The sequence below is a fragment of the Octopus bimaculoides genome, chromosome 2 (genome assembly GCF_046866305.1).
Source record: "Octopus bimaculoides isolate indiv1 chromosome 2, ASM4686630v1, whole genome shotgun sequence".
In the NCBI taxonomy this organism is placed as follows: Eukaryota; Metazoa; Mollusca; class Cephalopoda; order Octopoda; family Octopodidae; genus Octopus; species Octopus bimaculoides.
In genome coordinates, this window is record NC_142929.1 from 70862935 (window position 1) to 70890913 (window position 27979).

At 34.8% G+C, this 27979-nt stretch overlaps 1 protein-coding gene across 13 annotated transcripts in view; it reads right to left on the reverse strand.

Moving 5' to 3' along the window:
• The window catches only part of LOC106875929 (protein FAM13A), a 288030-nt gene that overhangs the window by 167859 nt on the left and 92192 nt on the right, over positions 1 to 27979 (reverse strand). For 7 of the 13 annotated variants that reach the window (XM_089346974.1, XM_089346969.1, XM_089346972.1 and 4 more), the window contains one exon: positions 5891 to 5923. The exons of 4 other annotated variants lie outside the window; for them this stretch is intronic. The gene's annotated coding sequence lies outside the window, so the exon portion shown is untranslated. Of the gene's footprint in view, positions 1 to 5890; positions 5924 to 27601; positions 27841 to 27979 lie in introns of those variants that run through there. 2 more of the 13 variants (XM_089346971.1, XM_089346967.1) reach the window with 2 other exon arrangements.

Below are 27979 nucleotides of genomic sequence, written 5' to 3' on the forward strand. Positions count from 1 at the left end.
ACACTGCTTGTATGGCTATGACACTCATAACTATCATGTGATGTCAAAACAAAGAGAGAGACACACACACACACACACACACACACACACACACACACACACACACATATATATCAAAAGACAATCTTTAATATCCAGCTTAACAAGGATGTATTGTGAAAACATCAAATACTGTAGTATTCGCCTTGAGAAGTCCTCTCATATAAACGCATCGTGCATAAAAGCACAAATATATATTGTAACAGAATCGCCTGGCATGAGCACCAGATCTGCCTGATTGTGTGATTTCAGCATACTGTGCTTCTTCAATGGCAGCCATCTAATCACTATATACAAGACAAATCTCACTGCCCACAATATATAAAATAAGTCTTTTTAGTCACCAATGTCACAAACATCCAGGAGGCTTATTAAAAATAAATATTAGCGATGGAAAAAGTAATAATATCAAACGGTTTAAGTTAGATGATATACAGATTGCCTTCTGGTATTAATGCTATTTCTTTCACTTATGTGTGTGTGTGTGTGCATGCGCGCGCGAGCATATATTTGTGTGTGTGTGTGTGTGTGTGCATGCATATATATATGTGTGTATAGATATATAGACTTTTCAGTTTCTCTCTACCAAACCCACTCACAAGGCTTTGATTAGCCCTGTACTATAGTAGTAGACATTTGCCCAAAGTGCTATGCAGTAGGACTGAAGGACTGAACCTGAAACCACATGACTGTGAAATAGCAAGTTTCTTAATTGCACAACACATCTGCACCTATATATAAAGAACTTTCATCTTTTATATACACACATGAGAAATACACAGGTGGGTAAAACATTAGAATACTAGTCAAAAGGCTTATATAATTCTGTCACTGTGTAATGTTGTGATGTGATTCTGGCAAAGGAACAAAACTTTCAATTGTAAACTCCTAACTATAAATAGGCTGAACAAAGAGGCTACACATCACCACTATAGGAGAGATACAAAGGAATAAGTAATTGAAAACTATTTTTATTGCTTTGCAATGAATGACATTGGTAGCATTAATTTCCAAGGAGCTATTAATAATGAATGCAGCTCTCAGTAATATTATCCAAGACATGCCAAAAGTGACATTTTGACCAGGATTCCTGAAGCTTCAAACTACTCTCCTCTCTCTCTCTTTCATACACAAACAAACACATACACACAGACATGCACATATATGCACACATTCATTCAATATCATGCAACTTCACATTCATAATATCATTTTGCAGAACCATTTCTTTCCATCACAAACTCATACACAAAGAGAGACACTCACATATATACTCATGCACACAAACACAAACATGTAGTATGTGTGTGTGTGTGTGCGTGTGCGTGCACATAATGGTTTCAAATTTTGGCACAGGGCCAGCAATTTCTGAAAGGAAGGGGAAGTCAATTACATTGATCCCTAGAACTTGACTGGTACTTACTTTATTGACCCTGAAAGGATGAAGAATAAAGTCAACCTCAGCAAAATTTGAACTCAGAATAGAAAGACATAAAATGCCACTAAGCATTTTGCAGGCATGCTAACAGTTTTGCCAGATCACCACTTTTTGTGAGTGAACAAAATACCAAGACACACACACACACACACACACACACACACACACACACACACACACACACACACACACACACACACACACACACGCACGCACACGCACGCACACACACACACACACACACATAGATACATGAAATATGACAATAATTGTTTTCATGCAAGAGAGATTTCTCGTAATCATATAATCCACATTGGAATCTATCTAATTAAATGTTATTCTTAGAATAGATAAACTAAGGAGTGACGTACCAAATGACATTTGCAAATTTTTTCAACTTAAATTTCTTGTTCAGTTTGAGAAAAACAAAAACCTAGTGGTATTTGCTAGCAACTCAAGAGAAATGGAGGTAATTTAATTCTGCAATTTTTTTTTAATCTCTACACAGACATGCTGTCCTATTCCTCTATCTTTTCTATTGCTACTAAAATGGAATTTATTCCCTGAAACTGGCTGGTCTCATGCACCTACCACTTTCATTTCCACCTCTCCTCACTTTCAGTACACTCAACCCCTTTGGTCCTGTACTAACTTTTATGCCTGGTCCTTTCTCTCCAAAGCATTATTCTTCTATGATCTTTTTCTACAGAGTGGAGTATTAACAGCATCAAACTCACCAAGCTTCAAAAGCCTCATAATGTAACAGATAATGCCCCTTCCTACAAACTCAACAATGCACACACACACACACACACACACACACACACACACACACACGTACATGAAAAGTAACTTTAAAATATATAATGATATAATTACTAGTAAATAGTATTCAACAGATAATAATCGTTTCAAATATACATATATGAATTAGGTTGCAACAATAACCAACAATTATAAAATCTACAAATAAACTAACCACTAATGAATTATTAATTGACTGTCACATATAAACAATAATAAACTTATTTCCAAAATGCATTAAATCAAAAAAGCATTATCAATAACTGAAAATGTAATTGAAACTATGCAAGATAATTATAAGTTAGTTTCTTTTGTTTTCTGTCTGTATGGGTGAGTATAAATACACACACACACACATACATTCAGTTTTGTCAGTATTTTTACTGTTAGCTGGATTTCAAATACAATGTAGAATTTAAATTTATTTTCAGGCAAGTAGAATAAATGCACAAATGTCCTATCTTGTGAGGTAGAAGCATCTTAAAGCACATTTAGATATCTTATAGCACATTTAGATATCTTAGATGATCTTATAACGGACATCATCTTTGTCACCCAAAAGCAGTTTGCTTTCTAACCATATACTTTTGGGTTCAGTCTCACCACATGACATCTTGGGCATGTGTCTTCTACTATAGCCCTGGGCCCTAAGCCTGTCTTCTTTGTATTAAGTTGTAAAAATGAAGTCAAACTAAATGGTGATATTTTGAAATCATTTAATACGTGCATTTCAGGTCTACATAATATATAACAGGAAATGCATTCATTGTGGAAGACCTTCCTCAGTTTATACATTTTGGGTGTGTGTGTGTGTGTGTGTTTGCCACCTCATGACAATTTTTGATTGTTGTAAATAAGTGTTACCATCATAGAAGTGGTGCTATTCATTTCCAATTTTCCATGAAAACATGTTCAATCACAAGGAAATAATACCTTGCTTAAAAGCAGGAAGAGCATCTAACTATTGAAAATCTGCCGCAACAAATTCCATCTTATCCACAGAAAATAGGATGATGACGGACTTCCAAGTAAGAAACAAGATTTAAAAGATTTTCAAAAACTAAAATATGCTACCCAGCTATTATTTCAGAAAGCACTTAAAAGAAATTTGTTGAAGTGTTTTCATTAATATAATATATATATATATATATATGTAGTCAAACAAAATATCCATCCCCAACTGTAACTGTTTGTTCTACTTGTCTGCCAAATACACCCACAGTAATATTGAACAATATCCCCTTCCATTCCTATTGAAATCTACCTAACTATTAGCAACACCCCCTACTGCTAAGGCCAACTGCCTGGTTACCAGCACTGCACCCATTCCAATTTCAATATAAATAAATCTTTGATCCACCTTTTTGTTACTATCTCATGATCCACAAAGTTCTCCACCTAAGTTATCAAAACCTTCATTCACTTTCCTGTGCCAAATCTACAGACACCCTACACTTAAAATAACCTCTTAAACAAGTTAATTTGATCTCATTCTCTGTGGGCAACTACTTAAATCTCTGGGAGCATACATGTAATAATGATGGGCTCTCCCATCAAGCACGATGTATGTGTGTTCAGCTTTTTGCCAAATGACCTGCTAATAATAATAATAATAATAATAATAATATAGAGTAACAAATGGATATCTTCTAACAATATACATCATCATTATCATTTAACTTCCTTTTCCATGTTGGCATGGGTTAGACATTTTGACAGAAACTGAAGAGCCAGAGGGATGTGCTGAGCTCCAATGTCTGCTTTGGCATGTTTCTTCCAATCACCAACCATTTTCCAGGGAGTATGTGCTAGGTGCTTTTATTGTGGCACCAGCACTAGTGAGGTCACCAAGTACTCACAAAGCAAGATTTCTCAAGCAAGTGGGGTAATGAATGGACATAGTTACATCTCAATTATTCTCACCTCCATATCTCAGATGATAACAATCATCTTTAACATTTAATGCGTAACCCGTCCTTCCCACCTCTCTCTCTGGTTCTGAAAGATCAGTAAAAGAAAGCAAATTTTCATTTACAGTTTCATCTACATAAACTTTAGTTATAAAATTCATGTTGACTGGGACATTCACTTCCCCCTGACAGCTTATTCAACCAATCTAAATTTGAATCTGCTCACATACTGAGTCCTCCTCATCAGTAAATGTTCCATTGTTATTCTTACTCTTGCTTTCAAATATGAATTTCAAATTGGCATTAAACTTAGTTATTCCCAGAAACAACAGTCTAGCATCCGTTCACTGATATTTTAGCATAAATAATGATACAACTTATCGATGCCACCATCAAAAAATACATGCCTGCTGGCACAAAGATTGATAACAGAGTACTTTACCTAATCAATTTCAGAAGTTTATTTCATAATTATAATAGTCTAGTATTATTACCTTAACAGCTCTCATATGTAACCACAAAATTCCCACCAACAAACAAATGATTATAAAAAAAATAAAAACAAATGTGAAAGGGTTTCAAAACTGTAACATAAAACATTATTATTAACAGTTCTCTCATTAAGGCAGTGAGCTGGCAGAATTGTAAGCACATCAGACAAAATGCTTAGTTGCATTTCTTTTTATTCCTTACATTCTGAGTTTGAATCCTGCCAAGGTCAACTTTGCTTTACATCTTTCCAAGGTCAATGAAATAAGGAACCAGTCAAGTAGTGAGGTCAATATAACTGGCTTGATCCCTTCCATTAAAATGGCTGGCATTGTGTTCAAAATTTGAAACCATTGTTATTATTTACAGTTTTGTCATTAACATGTTAAGTTGGAAGAACTGTTAGCACATCAGACAAAATGCTTAATAGCACTTCTAGCTTTCTATGATCTGAGTTCAAATCCCACTAAGGTCAACTTTTTATCCTTTTGGGTCAGGACAATAAAATACCAGTCAAGTACTGGAGTTGATATAATTGACTTGTCCACTCCTCTGAAAATTACTGGCCTTGTGCCAAAATTAGAAAGAATTATAAACATTTCTCATTCAAAAAAAAAACCCTGCACTCTGACTCATTCAGTCACTTCATATCCATGAATAAAATTATTATCTTTACTAACACTAATAGATGGCATAACAAATATAATAATCATACAGATTAAAGCACACAAGACTTTAATGGTTATTTTTTTCCTTTAAAAAGTTCCATTGCAAAAATGTTTAAGTGACATTTCTTTTATCGATCAGAAAGCTGAAGCAAAAAAAAAATGTTAGAAAGAAGAAAATCCTTTTGGCTTATATTAAACATATACTGTATGCTTAACAATACAGAGTAGCAGAGAGCTGATGGAAATAGGAAAAGCAAATTATATATCAATAAAGTATAAATGCACAGCCAGAAAGATTCTCAATAAAATAGTATATAGGATTGCAGTTTTAGTCAAACAGAAAATATTAGCAATGCTAAATGTTAGTAAAACTAAAAATCCATGCAGACTGGAAAATTGTGTCTAGAAAATCCATTATTGACCTTAGTAACAGCAGCATTCAACTGAAAGGTTTAAGATCACCAATAGCAAGCAAACAACAGTAGAAAGATATTCAGAAAAAAGCACACATTTCTATAGCATGGGTAACATTCCCCACTAACCTTATACGGCAGTTATGTAATACACAAGGAATCCTGTAAGAAATTAAAATAAAGTGTTAATTCTTCCACAATATTTTACACAAGAAATGACATGGTTGCAGGAATCAGTCTGTCTCAAAAGTAAATAGCATATATGATAATAACCTCAGAACTTCTTCCAGTTGTCTCAGAAGAATCAGTGAGAGCACATATATGTACCAAATATTATCAAACAATTTAATTCCTCATTCAAATAAACAATACATTCAAGAACTAAATTACATTTTAGAATGCAACACAATAAAATTTTGCTGAAAAGAAAGAATTTCATATATATGTATACGATTATTTGATTGCACATGAAAAAAAATGATTTTGGGGGGTGGGAGGGGATTAATTTTTCCAAAAGATTTTTAGAAATTATAGTTCAATTTTCTAATAGAAATTAAATCAATGAATTTATATAAAATTAATTTTCTGGCTGTTAGTTTCATAGTTTGTGATGAAGACTTGTTGATATTTTGCTGAAACCAAAAAACGCTTTAGTTCTTTTATAAACATGTTAAAAAAAAATAAATAAATAAACCTAATCATAAAAACCCACTAAAATTCTCAGGAAGTGTATGTAATTAACTATTACTATAAAAGCATTCATTTTATGACACTATGTGTGCATGTGTGTGGGTGGGTGTATATGAATACATATATTAGATATATACACATTTTTTCCTTTCAATGATAATTCAATTAAAAGTTGTAATAATTACTTTAAATGGCAGGGGAGAGTGAAATAAGTAACAGTTGCTATGCAAGCTAAGTAGCACTTCTACCTTTTGAAGCAAGCAATTAAAAAAAATAAACGAAAAAAAATCACATTTCATACTTATAGTACACACAGCTGCTTCAGGTTTCCTTGGAAGCATCAAACAAGATAGCAAACACTAAGTCCCATATGTAGTAAATTAATAATAAACTTACCAACTTTTTGTCAGCCACACTAACTTCCAAAGTATTAGACCTAACCAGTTTAGCTCACAAACTAAATTACTAAAAAACAAATCTAGAAAGAAATTTATTTATTATTATTATTGTTGTTGTTGTTGTTATTAATACTTCCTCTATCACAGGTACAGTACTGACAACTACTAGTAGGTGTGTCATGGACAATTTCACAACCCCAAAAACCATTTGAAATAGACGCTTAATGGTATCTGAGTCATATTTAGATAAATTTACATTAAGAGTCATCACCTTGGAACCAACCAGATATGATGTTATATTGAAGATGCCATGGAGGAAACAGTTATTTTAGTATTGTCATAATTCATATCAATTAACAGTCTAAAAATGCGAACTGCATACATTTACATAGCTTATATGCGTATAATAAAAAAAAAAAACAATCCTTTTTATATTTTTTGTTGTCATTCCATGCTAGTTAGACAAGACTAAACCTGTTTTGTTAAGAAACTAATAAATATAGAGACAATTGCCCAGCTTAATATCTACCAAGGATTCCAATAGGTTTGAGATGGTTTATGATGATTTACATCTATTCTTATCTACCATCACTTCTAATTTAAAATTGTAACCTTTCTTATTTTGAAGGAAATTCTATTTTCTTCTAACTACAATAGAAATCATGGTAATATCAGATAATCATACTATAATGAACTAATTAAGCTTGTTATTTCTGTAGCCCTTTGATATAACGATAAAAAAAACTTTACCAGTTGACACTACTGCTTCAAACAGTAACTTTATGTTGTTTAATGCATACTGAATAAGTAATTCCCAGTGTTAAAACATGTCTAGAAGAGATAAGACAGAATGAGATTAATGTCTCTGTGTGTGTGTGTGTGTATATATATATAGAGAGGGGGGGGAGAAAAAGAGAGAGAGAGAGAGAGAGAGAGAGAGAGAGAGAGAGAGAGAGAGAGAGGGAGAGAGAGAGAGAGATTTACAAATACCTCAGTGCTTTTTGATTTTTCAGTTTTGGCAAGGCTATGATCAATATAGTCACCTTAGAAAATACTGGTCAACAAGACTTGACCTTTAACTAGGAATACATCTACCAGATATATTCCAGTTGAAAAGATAAGTGACAGTAGACAAATATAATACAATGTGCCACAGTAAGGTAGATTCTTAACATCATCTTGTCCTTGAAAACAGAAATGCCAATAGGAATTTCTAAGCTTTTAAATTTAGAAGAAGTTTAGAATTTTAAAAGAAAATACTTATTTGTTTACTCAGAATATATAAGTGTAGACATGGTTGGGACCAGTCTCACAGCATGGCACCAAGAGTAAGTGTCATCTCAAATAAGCCCCAAGTCAAACAGAAGTCTAGGCAGACTGAAAGAGCTCTTTCATATACATATCACTATCATCATCGATTTAATGTCCACTTCTCCATGGTTGCGTGGACTAGATGGAGATTACTGAAGTAGATTTTCCATAGTTGAATGTCCTTCCTGTTGCCAATCCTCACTTATTTCCAAACAAGGTAATATTTCCCTCCTGAATTGAGGTGCATGCATGTACACATGCATGCTTACATTTGTGCTTCTCAGAACATCACTCAGCTACCAGCAGTGATGTTGCAGTCATTTCACCTGTCTGATGGCTTTTCACACCCAAAGACATAGAGATACCCACTAACTTGACAAAGCAGGTAAGGATTAGCAACAGGAAGGGTATTCAGTTGTAAAACAACGCCCCAACATGGAAAAAACAGATACAAAAATGAACTAAAACCAGATTTATTTTTCTGTTTTTAATGAAAGAAGTCAAATGAAAAAATTCATTTTAAGATTGTATACAATAAGTGGAGCATGATATATTTACTATCAAAAGAAGATTATTCTTTGCTCTACAAAAGTTAACAGTCTAAATCCAGAGGAAAAACAAGTCCACTTGTAGACTATATAATGAATTTTGGCTAAAAATATGATTGAAATAGCAATTACTTTTTTATGATACATGTATATATATAACAGTATTTTCTACAAATATTGACTGAACAAACAAACAAACACTACAATGTATTTTAATGAGAGCTGTTGAAGAATAGATCTATAGCTTCTGCATGAAGGATATACTTTATATTTTAAAACAATTGGCATAAACAAGAATCAATCTTGCAACAATTCTAACAAAAAAAAAAAAAACAACTTAATCTATATTCATTCCAAGTATATATTACATTATTAGATATAGAATAATATGTAATAATGTAGTAGAATCATCAAGCTATTAAATATTCTGTTGTATTTATTACACATCCCATAAAATGAATGTATCAATTTTATGTACTCAGTTTTTCTCTTTCTTCCTGTCTCATGAAAAATTTTGTTAATAGATTCAGCTAGTGTAAACAGTGATTTTTCTTCCATGTAAATCTCAAACATAATTGATTGAGATAACAACACCTCATTATAAATTCATTGCTACAAAAGAAAACATTCAGTAATTTATCTTTTATATCTTGTTTCAGTCATTAGATTGTGGTCATACTGGGGCACTGTCTTGAAGAGTTTTTACTCAAACAAATCAACCCCTGTACTTATTTTTTTTTAAAGTCTGGCACTAATTCAATCAGTCTCTTTTGCTAAACTATTAAGTTACGGGAATAGAAACAAACCAACACCAGTTGTCAACACACAAGCACACACATACATATATATACACACGATAGGCTTCTTTCAGTTTTCATATATCTAATCAACTCACAAAGCTTGCCCAAGATGCCATGCAGTGGGACTGTACCTAGAACCATGTGGTTGGGAAGTAAACTTCTTACCATGAAGCCAACCCTGTGCCTATATCACAAAAAAAAATGAAAAAATAAACATTCGAGTAACTATTTGATTCGAGCAAGGTCATTGCCAGTGCCGCTGGACTGGCTACCATGCAGGTGGCATGTAAAAAACACCTTTTTGAGCATGGCCATTGCCAGTACCACCTGACTGGCCCTCGTGCTGGTGGCATGTAAAAGCACCCACTACACTCTCGGAGTGATTGGCGTTAGGAAGGGCATCCAGCTGTAGAAACTCTGCCAGATCAGATTGGAGCCTGGTGCAGCCTTCTGGCTTGCCAGTCCTCAGTCAAATCGTCCAACCCATGCTAGCATGGAAAGTGGACATTAAACAATGATATATATATATATATATATATATATATATATATATAGATAGATATATATATATATATATATAGATAGATATAGTGAAATTGAATAAACAAACATTAGAAATAACAATAACAAACAACAAGAGGACATGCACATGGAATGTACTAGTTCGACGCTCAGTAAAAAGAGAGTTTTTGACATTTCGAGCACAGCTCTTCATCGGAAAGGAAAACAGAAAAGTCTAAAGAGGGGGGCAGAATCACCAACAGCAATGTCAAAAACCCTCTCTTTCTACTGAGCGTCAAACTAATACATTCCATGTGCATGTCCTCTTGTTGTTTGTTATTGTTATTTTTAATGTTCGTTTATTCTATTTGACTATTTACTGCATGGTCACACAGCCCCTCTACGTACTTCCGACTGTTTGCTGATTTGGAGTACCTGATTTATGGATTGTCTTACTCTACCCTTGGATTACATTACCTTTAAATTCCCTCTGAGTACGTCATTTCTGCACCTTGATATTATGTGTGTGTGTATATATATATATATATATATATATATATATATATATATATGTACACACACACACACACACACACACACACGTATAAAATGTCTGTTACTTACTCTCTGGGTCTCCTCCTGAACTGCAAGTTATGAAGACATAAACAAACCAACACCAGTTGTCAAGCAAGAGAGCGGTGAAGGTAAAATACACACACACACACACACAAAATCATCATCATCATCATTACTATATGATGTCTGTATCGATACTGATAGGTTTGACAGCAGCTGTGCTACACTCCAATGTCTGCAAGGTTTCTATAGCTGGATGCCCTTCCTTTCACCAGCCACTTTTACAGAGTGTACTGCATGATTTTATGTGGCACCAGCCCCAAAGAGGTCACCAAATAACTCACAGGGCAACACCCCTCCACTGAGGTAGGGGACTAATATTGAGGGAGGTGTCTTTGTGCCAGGTGAGGAGAGGTTAAGGTATGATAGAGGGACAGTTGGTTATTAGCACTTACTCCTTCATAACAATAAAGGCTAGCTTGAAGACTCTACATGTGTGTGTGTGTGTGTGTGTGTGTGTGTGTGTGTGTGTGTGTGTGTGTGTGTGTGTGTGAGAACAAAATGTGAACAATTCACATGTGAAAATTTATAGAAGCTACCTTTAACCATTTTTTTTTCTTTTCCTTTTCATTTGTTTTGAAGTTGAAAAATAGAACACAAGAGAATAGTACATATAACCAAAAGACAGCTTGAAAGGGTGGTATGCACAAAACATATACATATAAATAGTATGATTAAGCCTATTGTGTGTGTGTGTGTGTGTGTACACACACACTATAGATATAAATACTTAAATTTCATATTAACCCAAGTGTGTATATATATATATATATATATATATATATATGCCTCTAGAGAACAGTAAAGGTATCAATTCTCAAGTATATTATTCAGGAACATCTTAGAACTGCAAGTGTTGGATTAAATTTTCAGACTAATCTAGACAAATTGTGGTTAGTAACTATAAGCTTTCGTTTAGAGGTTATAAGTGATTAAACTATTACTTTAATAGCGAAACAAATTGCCATAATCCAGCAGAATGACTACTTCAAATGCTATGAGGAGAATATATGAGCTGGTTGTTAATAGCAAGTTTTTAAAAAAATTACTGAGGTATCTTATTTCTATCATTGGACTGCATCCGTGCTGAGGCACCACCTTGAAGGGTTTTAGTTGAACAAATCAACCCTAGAACTGAACCCAAAACCATGTAGTTGGAAAGCAAGCTGCTTAATCACACAGCTATACCTGTAATAAAATGTATAAATAAAAATCAATTTACTTTGATAGTTAGCAGATTGAAGATAACAATATGTAATTCTTTCTCCGACAAAATTTAGCTCATGCTATTTCAAGATATAATGCTATTTCATGCTGAATTACAAGAATCTATAACCTTGAAACTTTGAATTTAAGATTGACAATAGACTGAACTGATTCCAAAATTGATCAACCAAACTAGATCATACTTTGCAGAAATCTGAAACAAGATTATTTTTGGGTAGCTGATAGAGGAAGTTTTTTTCTAAAAACGAGTTGGCACTTAAGTCAATATATTGCAAGAACAGCAAAGGACAACAATAGTGTTTGCCTCATCTAACTATCGATTCAGCTATTAAATGAATCTACACAATAGTATGCCTCAAACATTTCTTATTTTATATCATCACATCCAATTATTATAACTCATCCTCTAAGTTAATATTGACTTTATTTTGTACTGTTCTCACAGCAAATTACTTCACTCAACAAGCAACATCTAGTTTTGAGAGATTTATGATACATAAGGTGCAAACATGGCTGTGTTGTTAAGTAGCTTACTTTGCAACTATGTGGTTTCAGGTTCAGTCCCACAGAATGTCACCTTGGGAAAGTGTCTTCTGCTGTAACTTCAGACCGATCAATGCCTTGTGAGTGAATTTGGTAGACAGACTCTGTGTGTGTGTGTGTGTGTGTGTGTGTGTGTGTGTGTGTGTTTGTGTGCGTGTGCGCGCGCACACACACACACACACACGATAGACATCTTCCAGTTTCCATGTACCAAATTCACTCAGAAAGTTTTGATTGGCCTGTGGCCATAATAAGGGGCATTTACCTAAGGTGCTGGACAGTTGGACTATACCAAAAACCACATAGTTGTGAAGCTATCTTCTGAACCACACAGCCATGTCTGTACTTATGGATTTATATAATTGTCTGTAGTGCGTTCATTCATTTCACATCCATTTTCACAGACTAGCATGGGTTAAACATGTCATTCTCATTTACTTGGTTGATAATTTAATATGCTATTCTACAGGATACTTATCTCAAAAGTTCCAATTTTAAAACAGCAAAGTTGCCTGAATCTTAAAAACATAAAAGAGTATCACACAGTTCTGAAAAAATGGAATACTCCACTTCTTATATAGCCCAATTGAATGAAATGAAATAGAAAATTATATTTCATATAAAATACTAAATGAATCCCTGGAAATTTTCAACAGCTTCTCCCTCCCCCTCTAACAATAACATCTACATGACTACAAAGATTCATATTGGTATACTAATCAGCAAAAACAAGATATATTTCATCCCTATTAATTTGCCAATGGAACAGACTTTACTAGAATTTTCATAATCTGATTATCTCTAGAGTATCGTCTCTCTACAGGGTGTGTGTAGCTTGCAGATCAGCCACCACTATTCTGCAATGAGTGGTCACAACTCCAGTACTACAGACATGTGATTAGAATGTCACAGGAAAGAGGCACAAGATGGATTCTTCAAGGTGAACCAACTAGCAGGAGATCAAAGGGTTGACCATGAATGAGATGATTGGATAATATCCATAGTCTCAGCTAGTCATGCTTAGAATCCAGCTGGAAAATGTAACAACAGTTGCTTTTGAAAGCACCCAATGGAGGAGGTACCTGAGAATTCTACTCTCTCAGGAACAGTGGGCAGAAAAGATGTAAAGGCAATTATCAAGAGATTTTTAGAAACATTGTGCTGAATAGTCTCACTTTTGCTACCAAGTTAAATAAACCCTCAAGTCACTAAGTAGAATGATATTTTTATACTTCCTGTTATCTTACTAAAATAAACTCGGAGATAAGAAGTGACATCTGTGAAATTAAACCTCGTGCTAATGACAAAATTAGAAACTGCAAACTAAGTCTTACTGTCTATATCTGCAACAAGTATACTTCATACAGCACTGGAATAGGAAAAAGAAAAACACATTCTCATCATTTTAAAATGTATTTTACCAGGCTTGCATGGGGTGGATGGAATTTGCTGAGGCCAATTTTCTATGGCCGGATGCACTTCCTGTCACCAACCCTCACTTGTTTCCAAGTAAAGTAATGTTTCACAATGGACAAGTCACTTATATGAGTGTGATTTACAATAATCAAATGATGCCAATACAAGGGTGGGCACACATATCATTATCATCATCATTTAATGTCCATTTTCCATGCTGGTATGGGGTGGATGGTTTGATCAGAGCTGGCAAGTAGGAGAGTTGCACAGGTTCGAGTTTGATTTGGCTTGGTTTCTATGGCTGGATGCCCTTCCTAATGCTAACCACTTTACAGAATGTGCTGGGTGCTTTTTACATAGCATCAGCACAGATATCTTCATGTGGCACTGGAGCAGGTACTATTACATGGTGCAGCACAGGGGCTTTTTACATGGCACCAGCAGGCCAATCCTCTACAGGGTGAGTGGTATCAACAATATATGTATACACGCATGATGGGTTTTTTCGGTTTCCACCTGTAAGTCCACTCACAAGGCTATGGTCAATCCAGGCTTTGTTGACAACACTTCCCTGAGTTACTACACAGTGGGACTGAATCTAAGACTGCATGGTTGGTAAGCAAGCTTCTCAACCACACAGCTATGCCTACAACTTATATGAAAACATAGTATATTATACTATATTTAATCCAATCACTTTAATAGAAACCTAATTAATTTGTGTCCAACTTTCATTCTAGCTACATGGTGGAAAATACAACAAATTTCTCATCCAATCTTAGCATAAAGATATAGTATATGTTAAACAAATAAGAAATAAATCTCACCCTGGGTATAATACCAGTCTGTTATTAATTACTAAACATTAAATTAACCAAAGCACTAAACATTAACTAGTAGTGGATTTGAATTCAAGATTGAGTTGATCGCTCACTCTTATTCACTCAATTGTATGTATCAGGTCTTTTAAATGGTAAATTGACAACAATTAATGTAATTATATTTACATACTTCTAAGACGAGGGATTATTAAACAAGTAATTATTGATTGTATAAGATGAAGTTAATAACCCTGTCTATAATTACTCGTTTACCATTTAATGTAGGTCAATAAAATATGAGAAATTAGCATGAACAAATTTACATTTTAACAATTGTGATATAAATGAAAATATCTTACTTTAAAGACTAAAAGCAGTGTAATTATTCATATAACACTTGCATTCTAAGACAGGAATCGATAACAATAAAAAAAAAAAATCAATCAAATATTTTCAATAAGCATCAATTCTTTAAACTTGAGATTGATGTTGTATAAATCTATTGAAAATTTGATAGTAAAAATGTAATAAAATATGAAAGTGTGAAGAAAATACAAAGTAAAACAAAAACTATATCTTTTATCTTTTACTTGATGTAGTCATTGGACTGCAGCCATACTGGTGCACCACCTTGGAGTGTTTAGTTGAACAAATCAACTCCAGTACTTGTTTCTTTTTTTTTCTTTTTAAGTATGGCACTTATTCAATTGGTCTCTTTCACCAAACTACTACATTATGGGGACATAAACTAACACCAGTTGTCAAGCAGTGGTGGCACAAACAAACACACACATACACACACACGACAGGCTTCCACACAGTTTCCATCTCCAAAATTCCCTCACAAGGCTTTGGTCAGCCCAAGATTACAGTAGAAGACACTTGCTCAAGGTATCACACAATGGGACTGAACCCCAAACCACATAGTTACAAAGCAAGCTTCTTAATCACACAGCTATGCTTGCACTTACATGATGACATATGAAAATACATACGTACACACAGATGTAAAATAGTATTCACTGCCATAGTTTCAAAACTTATAAACAGCAGTTCAGAGAAAACTTTCCATAAATTACAGATACTTGTAAACTTTCAAATTTATCAACCAAATCTAACCTTATTTTCTAAGTTGAATGAGAACATTCTGTTCTGGTATTTGATTTGCAAGATTCTTGATATGAATTCATGTTAAAACAGGTATTATATTTCAAGAGGGTCATTATGCTAATAATGAACACATGCACTGGTTCTATTTCACTTCTTTATTTATATTTGTCAATTCATTAACCATTTAAACAATTAACTAACCAATTCTTTGATTAATCATTTGGTCAATCAATCAATTAGGTTTATCAAAGTCCTTGCATCACCATTTGCAACCTTGTCGATGACATGCCCTTTGAGAAACCTATCTGATTGACTGACTAAGCAATTAATCAAACAATCAATTAGCTAATTGATTAAATGGCTAACTAGTTGACTAATAATAACAATAAAACAAGTGAAATAAAACCACTGTATGTTTATTATTGGCTTACTGACCCCACTCAGGTTATTGTTTTTCCAGTTTGTTTTAATGCCATTTCCTTTTTCAACTGAATTTCCATTAATAATCAAAATAATAATATTGGTAGAATAAATCTATCTATAGACCAGCCTATACAACAGTCTCTCATTTTCTCTGTAATTTTTCTACTTACCTAATTTCCTTAAGAAACTAATCAAGCTATTGTAAATAAAGATTCCCTTGGTTTATTTCTGCTCTTGAAATATCAAACTCTCTTGTCTACAGAACTTCATATATATTGCATTATTTCTTTTAAAAACTGAAGTTCACAAGAATTGTATGAATACTGACACTAGAACATGTGGGAGGATGCTGGTTATCAATGCCACTGCAATCATCATCATTGTTATTTTAATGCCAATTTTTTTTTTCCATGCTGATGTAATTTAGATTTATGTCAGACTGCATATCATTTGCACAACAAAACGCAAAACAAATTATCAAAGGTAGCAAATATCAACAAATTTCATTTCATTCTTATTAAAGTAGTTTTTGTTACTTGCCCAAATTCTAAAGCTATTTTTGCAAGAAAATAAACACAAAAAGTAGCACAGTTTATGGTCTGAATTTTAGATTTAATGTTTTTTACAGGATAATAGTATAAACAGTTCTAGCCCATAGCCGCATGTCATGTGCTTAACACTAATATCAAAGCAACAATGAAATAAGTCCACCAAGCTTTCATAATAATTGTTGGCTGGTTGTCTTTCAGTTCTAACTTCCAAGTTACAATCACTAAATATAAATATTTAAAAACTGAATCATATCATTTCTTGTGTCCAGAGTGTGTGTGTGTGTGTGTGTGTGTGTGTGTGTGTGTGTGTGTGTCTGTGTGCGCACACATTTAGCTCAAAACAAAGACCATTTCATCATATTTGAAAGTCTAATGACAGAATGACTAAACAGAGAATGCCATAACTTTTTTAACAATCAGTTTTCTCTACATGCATGGATGCACTTTATGAATATCTGAATAAGAATTGATATAACTTTGTGGTCAACCTAAACTCATAGAGATTTCGTCAAAAGATTTTCTAATTAGAACAATGTCCAACTACAAAACAAAGCAAAAATTATTGTCAGTTATCAACTTCATTGAACAACTATATTTTACTGGTTAATTGTGTCTATTTAATATTTATCAACAAAGTAACAATATATTAGTTAACTAGACCATGAAAAAGTAGAATGAGGGGTTTTTTTCTTTCTATTTTTGGAGCTAAATACCATCCTGGTGTAATCTGCTGAGTCAGGAAATAAACATAATGGGGGATCCAAACCCAACATATATTGATAAGCTTAAGAGTTTTAACTTTCTTAACCAAAAGATTTTTACCTTGCCCTTTGTTATTATTATTATTATTATTATTATTATTGCGTTTGCACAGCTTCTAACGCTGGAGATGTACTATGGTGTCAGCTGTTCACTACCAGTGAACTAAGGTAACACCTCATATTTTTTTAGCACCTTCCGGAGTATTCGAGTGGTTCCAAGCGGTGCTGTTTTCTGCAAGTGCTCCACCCTTATTGCAGCCCCTATTTGTTCCATGTACTTCTTGAGATTTTTACTCACTGTTCCCAGGGCTCCGACAATTATTGGTACCACTACCACCTTTTTTCATCAATAACAACTGCTTTACTTCCCAAGCTAACCTGTCATTCCTATCGATTTTTCTTTCTTCCTTATCACATACCTTGTTGTCAGCTGAGCATGCTATATCTATGATTCAGCATAGTTTGGTTTCTTTCTCAATTAAGACTATGTCTGGTTTCCTATTTTCTATCTCATGATCACACTGAATCATAAAATCCCACAGGATCTTTGCATTATCATTTTCAATGATACCTTCAGGTTTGTGAGTGTACCAATTTTTTTTCTCTGTCCATACTTGTTGCAAAGTGTCCATTGAACAAGCCTTGCTATACTGTCGTGGCATCTCTTATATTCCTTCTGGGCTAGTGGTGTACATTGGCTGGTAATATGCCATACAGTTTCACCATTTTGTCCACAGATTCTGCACTTATCACTTTCTGATGTGTTGTCTACTCTGTATTTTATATAGTTTGTTCTTAGTGCTTGCTCTTGGGCAGCACAGATTAGGGTCTCCGTTTCTGGCTTTAAATCACTTTTAGTCATCCATAGCCATCTTTTTTCTGTCTGTCTTATCTTCAACATCCCTATGAAATTGTCCATGCCTTATTTTCTTTATCCACTTATTTTCAGTTTCATTCATTCTCAAGTGCTTGTACAGTGAATCTGAAACCTCATGGTTAGGAAGCAGATTTCTTAATCATACAGCCAAACCTGTTCCTAAAAACATATTGCTAAATACCAAATATTATTACAAATATTCTTAATCATTAAAATAGTTTATTATATGACCTTGAACATATCAAGACAATAAGAAAATATGTTTTGCATAAAGATTTTTTTCTTGCTTAACTTGAAACTTTAAAAGAAATGTTCAACAGATAAAGAGTGATTATTAAAAAATAATTAATCATCTATGTAAAAGATGTGCATATTATTATAATAGGTAAGACTATGGTTAAAACACTTTTTAACCACAGCCTCTGATCAACCAAAGCCTTATGAGTGAACTTTGGAAGTCAAAAACTGTGTGGAAGTCTGTTGAATTTTGTAAATATTCAGACCAGATTTCTAGTCTAAGAATAACTACTCCCATTCTTCTCTGACTAAACCATTAAATATTTTTTAAATTAGAAAGAATAAATGTAACAAATGTACGAGATTCCTTATCCTTTTACTTGCACATGTTTCTCAAGCTTAGTTTATGCTATTCAACAGAAGTTATATGGACCACTCAGTTGTGTCATTGAAAGATATTAATCATCATTATCTCAGTGTTAGTCAAGAATGATGTCCTCTGAATGTATGTTTTAAATAACCGAGTTCTAGACCATAAATAGATTTAAAAGAAAAACATGATACAAACAAAAGCATAAATACAAGCATATGTAACAATGAAGGACTGAATATAGAAATGTTGAGGAATTAGTAACTATTTTGGAATGGTGTTTCATGGGGAGAATATATTTTGCTTGTGACTGTTGTGAGAGTGAGAAAAATTCTTAATCCTTTCATAGCAGAGAAATGGTAGAATTATTAGAGCAGGGGACAGAATGTCCACTGAGGTCAACTTTACTTTTCAGGGTTGATGAAAAAATACACCCACAGGTTGATGGATTGACCAAACTATTAAAACATCAGACCAAATTCCTTGCAGTTTTTGATCCAGTTTTTCGCATTCTAAGTTCCAATCTTTGTATGGTTTACATGAATGGAAGACTTAATCATTAAGCATCCATATTATTCTATCAAAATTTAATGTTTATTTATTCACATTATCTTGAATTAATCATGCATTACTTTGTAGCTTTGATATTTTGATGTGACTTATTTTTTGAATGACATTGTAGGGTATGTGTAAGGGGTTGGATCTTACCAGTTGGACCATAAAACAGGTAGAATATTTGGACTGGATGCAGCCAGTTTAAATGTCAAAGGGCTCATCCATCACCTTGTTCAACACCAACATGTTGGGTACATTTAGCAGTGTTCACTCTGCTGCAAGCAATCAGGCCGGGACTCCGATCTGAAGATACCTTCCACCCTGCCTCCCAATAATCTCAGAGATTTTGTAAAAGAGTCAAGGACACTACTTCCTTTCCTGACTAAAAGATAGAAAAATCGTCACTACTAATTATTCCTAAACAAATACCTATACCACATGTCCGAATACAACTCAGGTACTTTCTGCTTTTTTCATTATTACAATGTTTACTAATTACAACAGAACTTCATTATCATACATCTACAAAATTCAATTTTTTATTTCATCTTACACATATTTATATAATACGCAAGATGACATAAACAGCTACCTGCTGTCATAACATTTAACTCTGTGTTGATTTCCCCACTTGCATCATAATTCACTAAATTGGCCTAGCTTCATTAGGAGTTCCAAAGCCAAACTAACAGCACAACACAGTTCATTACACAGATTTTAGTTATCCTACATCTTAACATATTTTTTGTATAAACAGACTCATCATTCTATCAAATTACCATTAAATATTCCTGTATTTTCAAATTAAAGAGGAAGAAGAAATAATAAACAAGCTTAACAGTCTCAAAAAATATCTAGAAATTTAGGTGTCAGAATTTAAGAGTTCAATAAATTTCATCAAGCAGGCATTACTGTGTGGTTAAAAAGATTGCTTTGCAACCATCTAACTTCAGGTTCAGTCCCACTGCACAGCACCTTGGACAAGTCTCTTCTTTTATATCCCCAGGCCATCCAATGCCTTGTAAGTAAATTTAAAGGAAAATGTGGAAGCCCATCACATAAATATATATGTAGGGTGGGATGCTTTTCCTCCACCATGCAAGGCAACTAGTGCTGGTTTCTTTCTGCAACTTGGCAGTTCTACAATAGACAGATAAAATATGTACCAGGGTTAAGGTGGTGTCCTAGCATGACCACAGTTATATGGCTGAAACAAGTAAAGGATAACAGACAGAGCAGTGAATCGCTTATCTCTAAATGTTGTTTTCCAGCAATTCAACATTAAAATAGTTGCATTAGATATAGACAAAACTCTTGATATAAATTTTTCCATATTGCTAATCTCTAATGTATTTTTTGCAAATCACTAAAATTAGTTCTTCCAATTTTGTATTTACGTTACAAAACTTCTAATTTTGATAGTTGTCCAAAAATCTTTAAAAAAAAAAAAAAAAAAAAAAAAAGGCAACAATTTCAATAGCATCAGGTACCTTATTTAGTAAATAAAGTAAACTTCATTAAAATGAAATCTAAGATATTTTCCAGATCAACTAAACAAATTAAAAACCGTATAAATTCAATCATCAACACACTGACAACTTTGCAAACAGACATATCATCATCATCAGATATCTATTTTCCATACTGGAATGGGTTGGACAGTTTGATAGAATACAGTGACCTGCAGGACTGCATCAAGTGCTAACGCCAGCTTTGGTGTAGTTTCTACAACTGGATGCTCTCTTAATGCCAACCACTTTACAGAGCTTATTGGATGCTTTTTTTTTTTTTTTTTTTTCATGCCACTAGCATTAGTGAGGTCACAAAGTAACTTGCCAGTCACAAAAATAACAAGAGTAAAGAAAGACCCTTCAACTAAGTGAAGAGAATATTTGAGAGAGGGTAGAGATAGCTTTATACCAAGGTGTTGGGAGGCTAAATATAACAGAGGGATAAGCACAGGTGTCTTGCTACTCACAAAATGAAGACAACATTAGATGTGTTCTTTAAAAAGCAACCAATAAGTGGGGGGGGGGAACCTCAGCTTAGATCCTAATCCCAGGCATAGCTCTTTTTGTCCTATATTCTTCACACTACAGCTTTTCAACTGAATTAAGGCTGCTTAGACTTGTATACTTTTGATTAAAGTCAATTCAAATCACTCAATAATTTTAAAATATTAGATCTCAAGTAATTAAACTAATTTTCTGATTCCTGTATAAATTTAGATTATGATGAGTAACATCATGTCACATGTGAGGTTATCTAAAGTTCTTAAGTGTTTGGAGAGTTTGACAGTAAGGCTCTGGATTTCTCAGCCATTTGGCAATGTTTATCGTCTTCATTTGTGTCTGCATCACTGTTAAAAATAGCCTATCAATCTTATATCTCTATGCTATGTTACTATGTATCTATATTTAAGATACATCCTCCAGTGTTGTACCATTTAGCACTGCATTTTAAAAAATATATCTATAGTGCTACCAAGGTATTACTGTATTCAGGGAGTTTGGAATGAAAATATAACTGCTGACAATTGTGGATGATGCAACATGGACAGCTCTGACCAAGTTTATAAAACCATATTTACAACAGGTATAGCTGTGTGGTTAAGAAGTTTGCTTCCCCACTACATGGTTTTGTGTTCAGGCTCACCTTGGACAAGTATCTTCTACTATAGCCCAGGATCAACGAAAGCCTTGTAAGTAAATTTGGTAGATGGAAACTAAAAAAATCCAGTCATATGTGTCTGTGTGTGTAAGTTCACTCTTAGTGCTACTGGTAACCTGTAACCCAGTTATAACCTGTTGCATGGCTGGGCTATCAGTGACTAAGTCGGCAACTCTACCAAGCCTGCTTGGTAAGGAGGGTGGATTTTATTGGACACCTAGCAGGACGAAAAACAAAGCTGTCAAGGGTCAGATGAACGCAGTAGAGAGAACCCTAGTCTTTGTTTAGACATCACTTTAAGAGAGGGAAAGTACAAAATAACAGCTGCTCCATTGTAAAGCCAGAGATCTTTTCAAACTACTAGGCTCTGTGGATGAGAGTTTTAGTAGTGTTGTACAAGCTGTTATTGACTTTAAATTTCAGTATGGGAATTGCTGACAGCCATTGTCTTTAATATCTTAGGGACATCCTAATTAAGAAATTTGATGAGAGGGAGAAGGAGCTACAAACTTGTGACATAGAGGGCAACTGGAAATTCCTGTGAGACAGCTTCCTGGGTGCCACAGACTGGTGCAAAGTCCCTTCCAGACCTAGGGTAATGTGGTAGTGGAACAATACTGTAAACAAGGCCATTAGAGCAAAGAAACAGGCTTCGAAGGCCTGGACGAGTGGGAGCAGTAGGGAACTGTATTAGATAGCCATAAGGGAAGCTAGGAGACAGGTATATCTAGCCAAGCAAGAAGCAGAAAAGAAGAAGTTTGCCTATGTTCAGCATCATGAGAATCAAAGAACTGAAGTATTTCAGATTGCAAAACAGTGTGTGAGAGAAAATTGTGATGCCATAGGAGAGAAATGGATGATGATGGTGCACTTGCTTTTAATGAGTCTGCAAAGAAAGAGGCTTGGAGATGCCATTATAAAAGACAGCTGAATGTGGAGAATGAATGGGAGGAGGAAAATCTGCCAAATGTTGACTCAATTAAGGGAACAGCTACCCAAATTGACAGTACCCTGCTTGAGAGGATCTGTCAAACCAAGGGCACCCGTGCTGGTGGTACATAAAAAATATCTTTTGAACGTTGAGCCTCACAGAGGCAAAGTGGCTGGGTTCCATTGAAGTGTTGGGTCTAACGGCAGTGGAGTGGCTGAGTTCCTTTCAAGTGTTGGGCCTCATGGAAGCAATAACCAAGACCCTTGGCATTGTGTCGTGCTTGAGAAGAAGACTCATCGTGCAAAGCAAAATCACAGTCATGGCAGATACCAGTGTCACGCAAACTGGTACCTGTGCTGGTGGCTCGTAAACACACCCTGGTGTCATGTAAAAGCACCTGTTACACTCAGAGTGGTTAGTGTTAGGAAGGGCATCCAACCATAGAAAACCATACCAAATCAGACTGGAGTCTGGTGCAGCCTTCTAGCTTGCCAGCCCAGTCATACCATCCAACCCATGCCAGCACAGACAACAGACGTTAAATGATAATGAAGATAAGATAATTTGTTAGTGATGATTATATTTGGCTAGGAGTTGATAGCCACTGCAAGTCTGTACATGTGTGGGTGCACGAGTGTGTGTGTGTGTGTGTGTGTGTGCGTGTGCGTGTGTGTGTGTGTGTGATCTTCATTTGGCCTAAAAACTTGTATATTGTATATTCTTCAATTATATGAATTCCTAGCATTGGATTTATAAAATAAAAACGGGCATAGCATTAATTATTTATGAATTAATCATGTGTATGCTGTGATTCCATTCAAGTAATGCACAAAATTTATATTCCAAAAATTAGACATACAAGAGGAAAAGATGAAAAGCAAACTTAGAATTAGTGTTCAAAACACATTCTGGAAGAATCAATTTTATCTCTGACAGGGGGAAAAAAATTATTTTGATTATCAATGATATGGAAAAAAAAATGGAAACAATCAAAATTTCATTGAATAATAGGAGTATATTAACGAAATCGAACTAAATTCAACGACTGGTACCCATGCCAACATTGTCTCCTTCATTGGACACGAAACTCAGCTTGCGAAGACTTATTGGGGCAAGCGAAAGCGAAATCTGGATAGCACCTGTGCCCAGCGTTGCCTTTCTGGCATTTGTGCCCGTGGCATGTGTAAGGATTTTCGAGCGAGACCGTTGCCAGTGCACCGGGACTGGCTCTTGTGTGGGTGGCACATAAAATACACCATTTTGAGCGTGGCCATTGCCAGTACCACCTGACTGGCCTTCGTGCGGGTGACACGTAAAAGCACCCACTACACTCTCTGAGTGGTTGGCGTTAGGAAGGGCATCCAGCTGTAGAAACTCTGCCAAATCAGATTGGAGCCTGGTGTAGCCATCTGGTTTCACCAGTCCTCAGTCAAATTGTCCAACCCATGCTAGCATGGAAAGCGGACGTTAAACGATGATGATGATTCTTTTGCCTGCCAACAATAGCACTTTTCCTCGGGATCCTTGAATATTTTCTATCTTATATTTGATAACGGGATGATTTCCCGAAATATAATAGAAGCATTAAACAACTTATATAGGTTGATACAATATCTCATCTTTATTTATTGTTAACTACTCACCTACTTTAACTTCTAGCCTGTACTGCTTAACCCTTCCAGTACTAAACAACTCAAGATCACTCTTAGGTCTATGATAGAAACTTCCTGTTTAAAAGTGATCTATATTAAAACCTTCCATCAAAATTTCATGTTACTTTATATCCTAGACACTAGCTTAATAATGACAAAGTTATCTTACAAAATTTTTAATTATTTTCCAAATTAATTTAAATAAAAACAGTTTATCTCCACAGAAATATAGTAACAAAAGGGATAAAGTCTTTTTTTAAAAAAAAAACTAACATATCTTTATAAACTAGAGTTTAAACTTCGAAATTTGATACTAATGGGGAAAAAAAAAACTGTTGGTCTCCCTCTGTTGCAATCCATAAAAGGCTGCAAACAACTCTCAGCCACATAAAAGTAAAGATGATGTAATCCTGTGCATTTCCCCCATAAAAGAATAGTCTAGTCTGAACCATTTTTTTACTATCAATATAAGGGAATACATATACATGTTATTAGCTACAATGATATATTTAAACCGCTTTATACCGAAAGGTCACTGCAGCATGATAATTCAGATTAAATCTATATTTAGGTAAACTGATCCATCTTAATACCATTGCCAACATATCTCACACCAGCACCATCAACATGAAGTAACTTGAGATGTGGAAGAAAAAAAACAAGAAACGAGATATCAGTTTTTTTTTGTTTTGTTTTTTCCATCCTTATCCTTACAACACACACACACACACACACACACACACACACACACACACACACACACACACACACACACACACACACACATGCATGCATGAAATTGATTCTTAAAATCAGGAAACAACTGAAAATAATCACCATAAACGAAGAGAGTTTCATTTCTTAACATGTTGAATTACAAAAGCAATTACTTGCTAACATTAATATAAGCTACATTTAAAAAGATAAGCTTATCGTTACTCTACAAAAGGCGATGCAATAATGATAAATCAATGCAGCAGAGCTAAGTGAATAACATTAAGAATGGAAGTTGGTGCTCACCATCTTATAAAAGAAATATTATTAGCCATAATAAATCAAAGATACCTAAAATAACTACTAAAACTCTATTAAATTTACACTTGATGATAGAGCACCATCATCGTAATAAAGTCCACTTTACCATGCTTGCATGGGCTAAACAGATGGAATTTGTTAATGTAGATTTTCTATGGCCAAATGCACTTACTGCTACTAACATTCACCTTGTTTCCAAGCAAGGTAGTATTTCAATATGGCTGAACATGTTTTCACAAAACACTAGAAACAAGGGACACAGATTATATGACAGTGATTACTTGTTTACAACTTTCATGCAATGTCAAGGCAACAAAACAAACACACACACACCCACAATGATGCAAACAACCACTGGTCATTAATTAGACTAGAGGAAAAAACTAATCAGTAGTTGTATGTGTTACATAAGACATGTTAAGTTTAGCTTGGAAGTGTGTGTGTGTGTGTGTGTGTTGGCATAAAGCCACCTCCCTCGATAACACACCCACACACTCAGTAGAAGGGTCTTGTCTGACAAGTTACTTGATGACCTCACAAAGTACTTGTCTCATAAAAAAAAGCACCCAGTACACACTGAAAAGTAACAGGCATTAGGAAAGACATTCAGTAATAAAAACCATGCCAAAGCAGACATTGGAGCTTGAAGCAGTCTTCTGGCTTGCTAGTTTCTGTAAAACCATCCAACCCACATCAGCATAGAGAAACAGCCATTAAATGGTGGTGCTAATGATGATATATGCATATACACATACATGCATGCAAGCATACATGCAACAGGCTTCTTTCACTTACAAGGGTTTGATGGATCCAGGGTTATAGCAGAAGACATCTGCCCAAATGCCATGCAGTGAGACTGAAGCCCAAACCATGTGATTCGTTATCTAATCAGTCATTTCATACTACGTAACTACTAAAAGAAAACAGTAACATAAAAAAAATTCTTTTCTCTTTGTGAAATATTGGTTTTAAATTTTAGCACAAAACCAGCAAGTTCGAGGAATGGGATAAGTCAATTACATCGACCCCCTCAAGTGCTCAACTGGTACTCATTTTATCAATCCTCAAAAGGATGAAAAGCAAAGTGGACCTCAGCAGAATTTGAACTCAGAATGTAAAGAGGGATGAAATGTTGCTAAGCATTTTGCCCAGCACGCTAATGATTCTGCCACCTCACCACCTTAACTCTTTGTGAAATATAAAAAATTCAAATATACTACTAATTACTAATTTTTCAGACAAAACTATTTTATCACTAATTATGGTTGTGTGGTTAAAAAGCTCACCTCACAACCACATGGTTTCAGGTTCAGCCCCACTACATGGCACCTAGGGCAAATGTCTTCTACAACAGGCTCAAGCTAACCAACACCTTATGAGTGAATTTGGTAGACGGAAACTGTGTGGAAGTCCATCATATATATATATATATATATATATATATATATATATATACACGTGTGTGTGTGTGTGTGTGTGTGTGTGTGTGTGTGTGTGTGTGTGTGTGTGTGTGTGCGCGCGTACATATGTGAGTGCTTTTGTCCCCACTGCCACTTGACAATTGGTGTTGCTGTCCCTGTAACTTCGTAGTTCAGTGAAGAGACCAACAGAATTGTCCCAGACTTTGAAAGAAAAAAATACAGCTCTTCAAAATGATGCTCCAATGTGGATACAGTCCAGTGACTGACATAAGTAATGGATAAAAGGTAAAAGATCTTATTGGGTTTGCTAGTCCAGATAATACAGAGGAAAGGGTGCAAAAAAGGAAATCACTTACCAAAATTCAGACAGAAAATGAAATAAAGAGGAAATGCAGCCATTAAAACTGTATCTTGTGGTCACTGTACATTAAGTAATTGAGAAAAAAGCTCCAGTAGTTGCAAATAATAGCAACCAAGGCTCATAAAAACCGTTTCCACAAGAATCCCATGTAAACATAACACTTAATAAGGAGAGTATCCCCCCGCCCCACACACACTGTACAATTACCGCTTGCCACTACAGCCACAGAGAGGAGAAGGAAGAAGATGAAGGCTGGCAGGCTTACTAGCAAGTTGAAATGTTCTGCACATCTGTGCCAAGTTTCATCTCTCAGCCCATTTCAACAGTGATGAAATATGATGTAAAGTGGTTATTTAGTAAACATCTTAAAAAC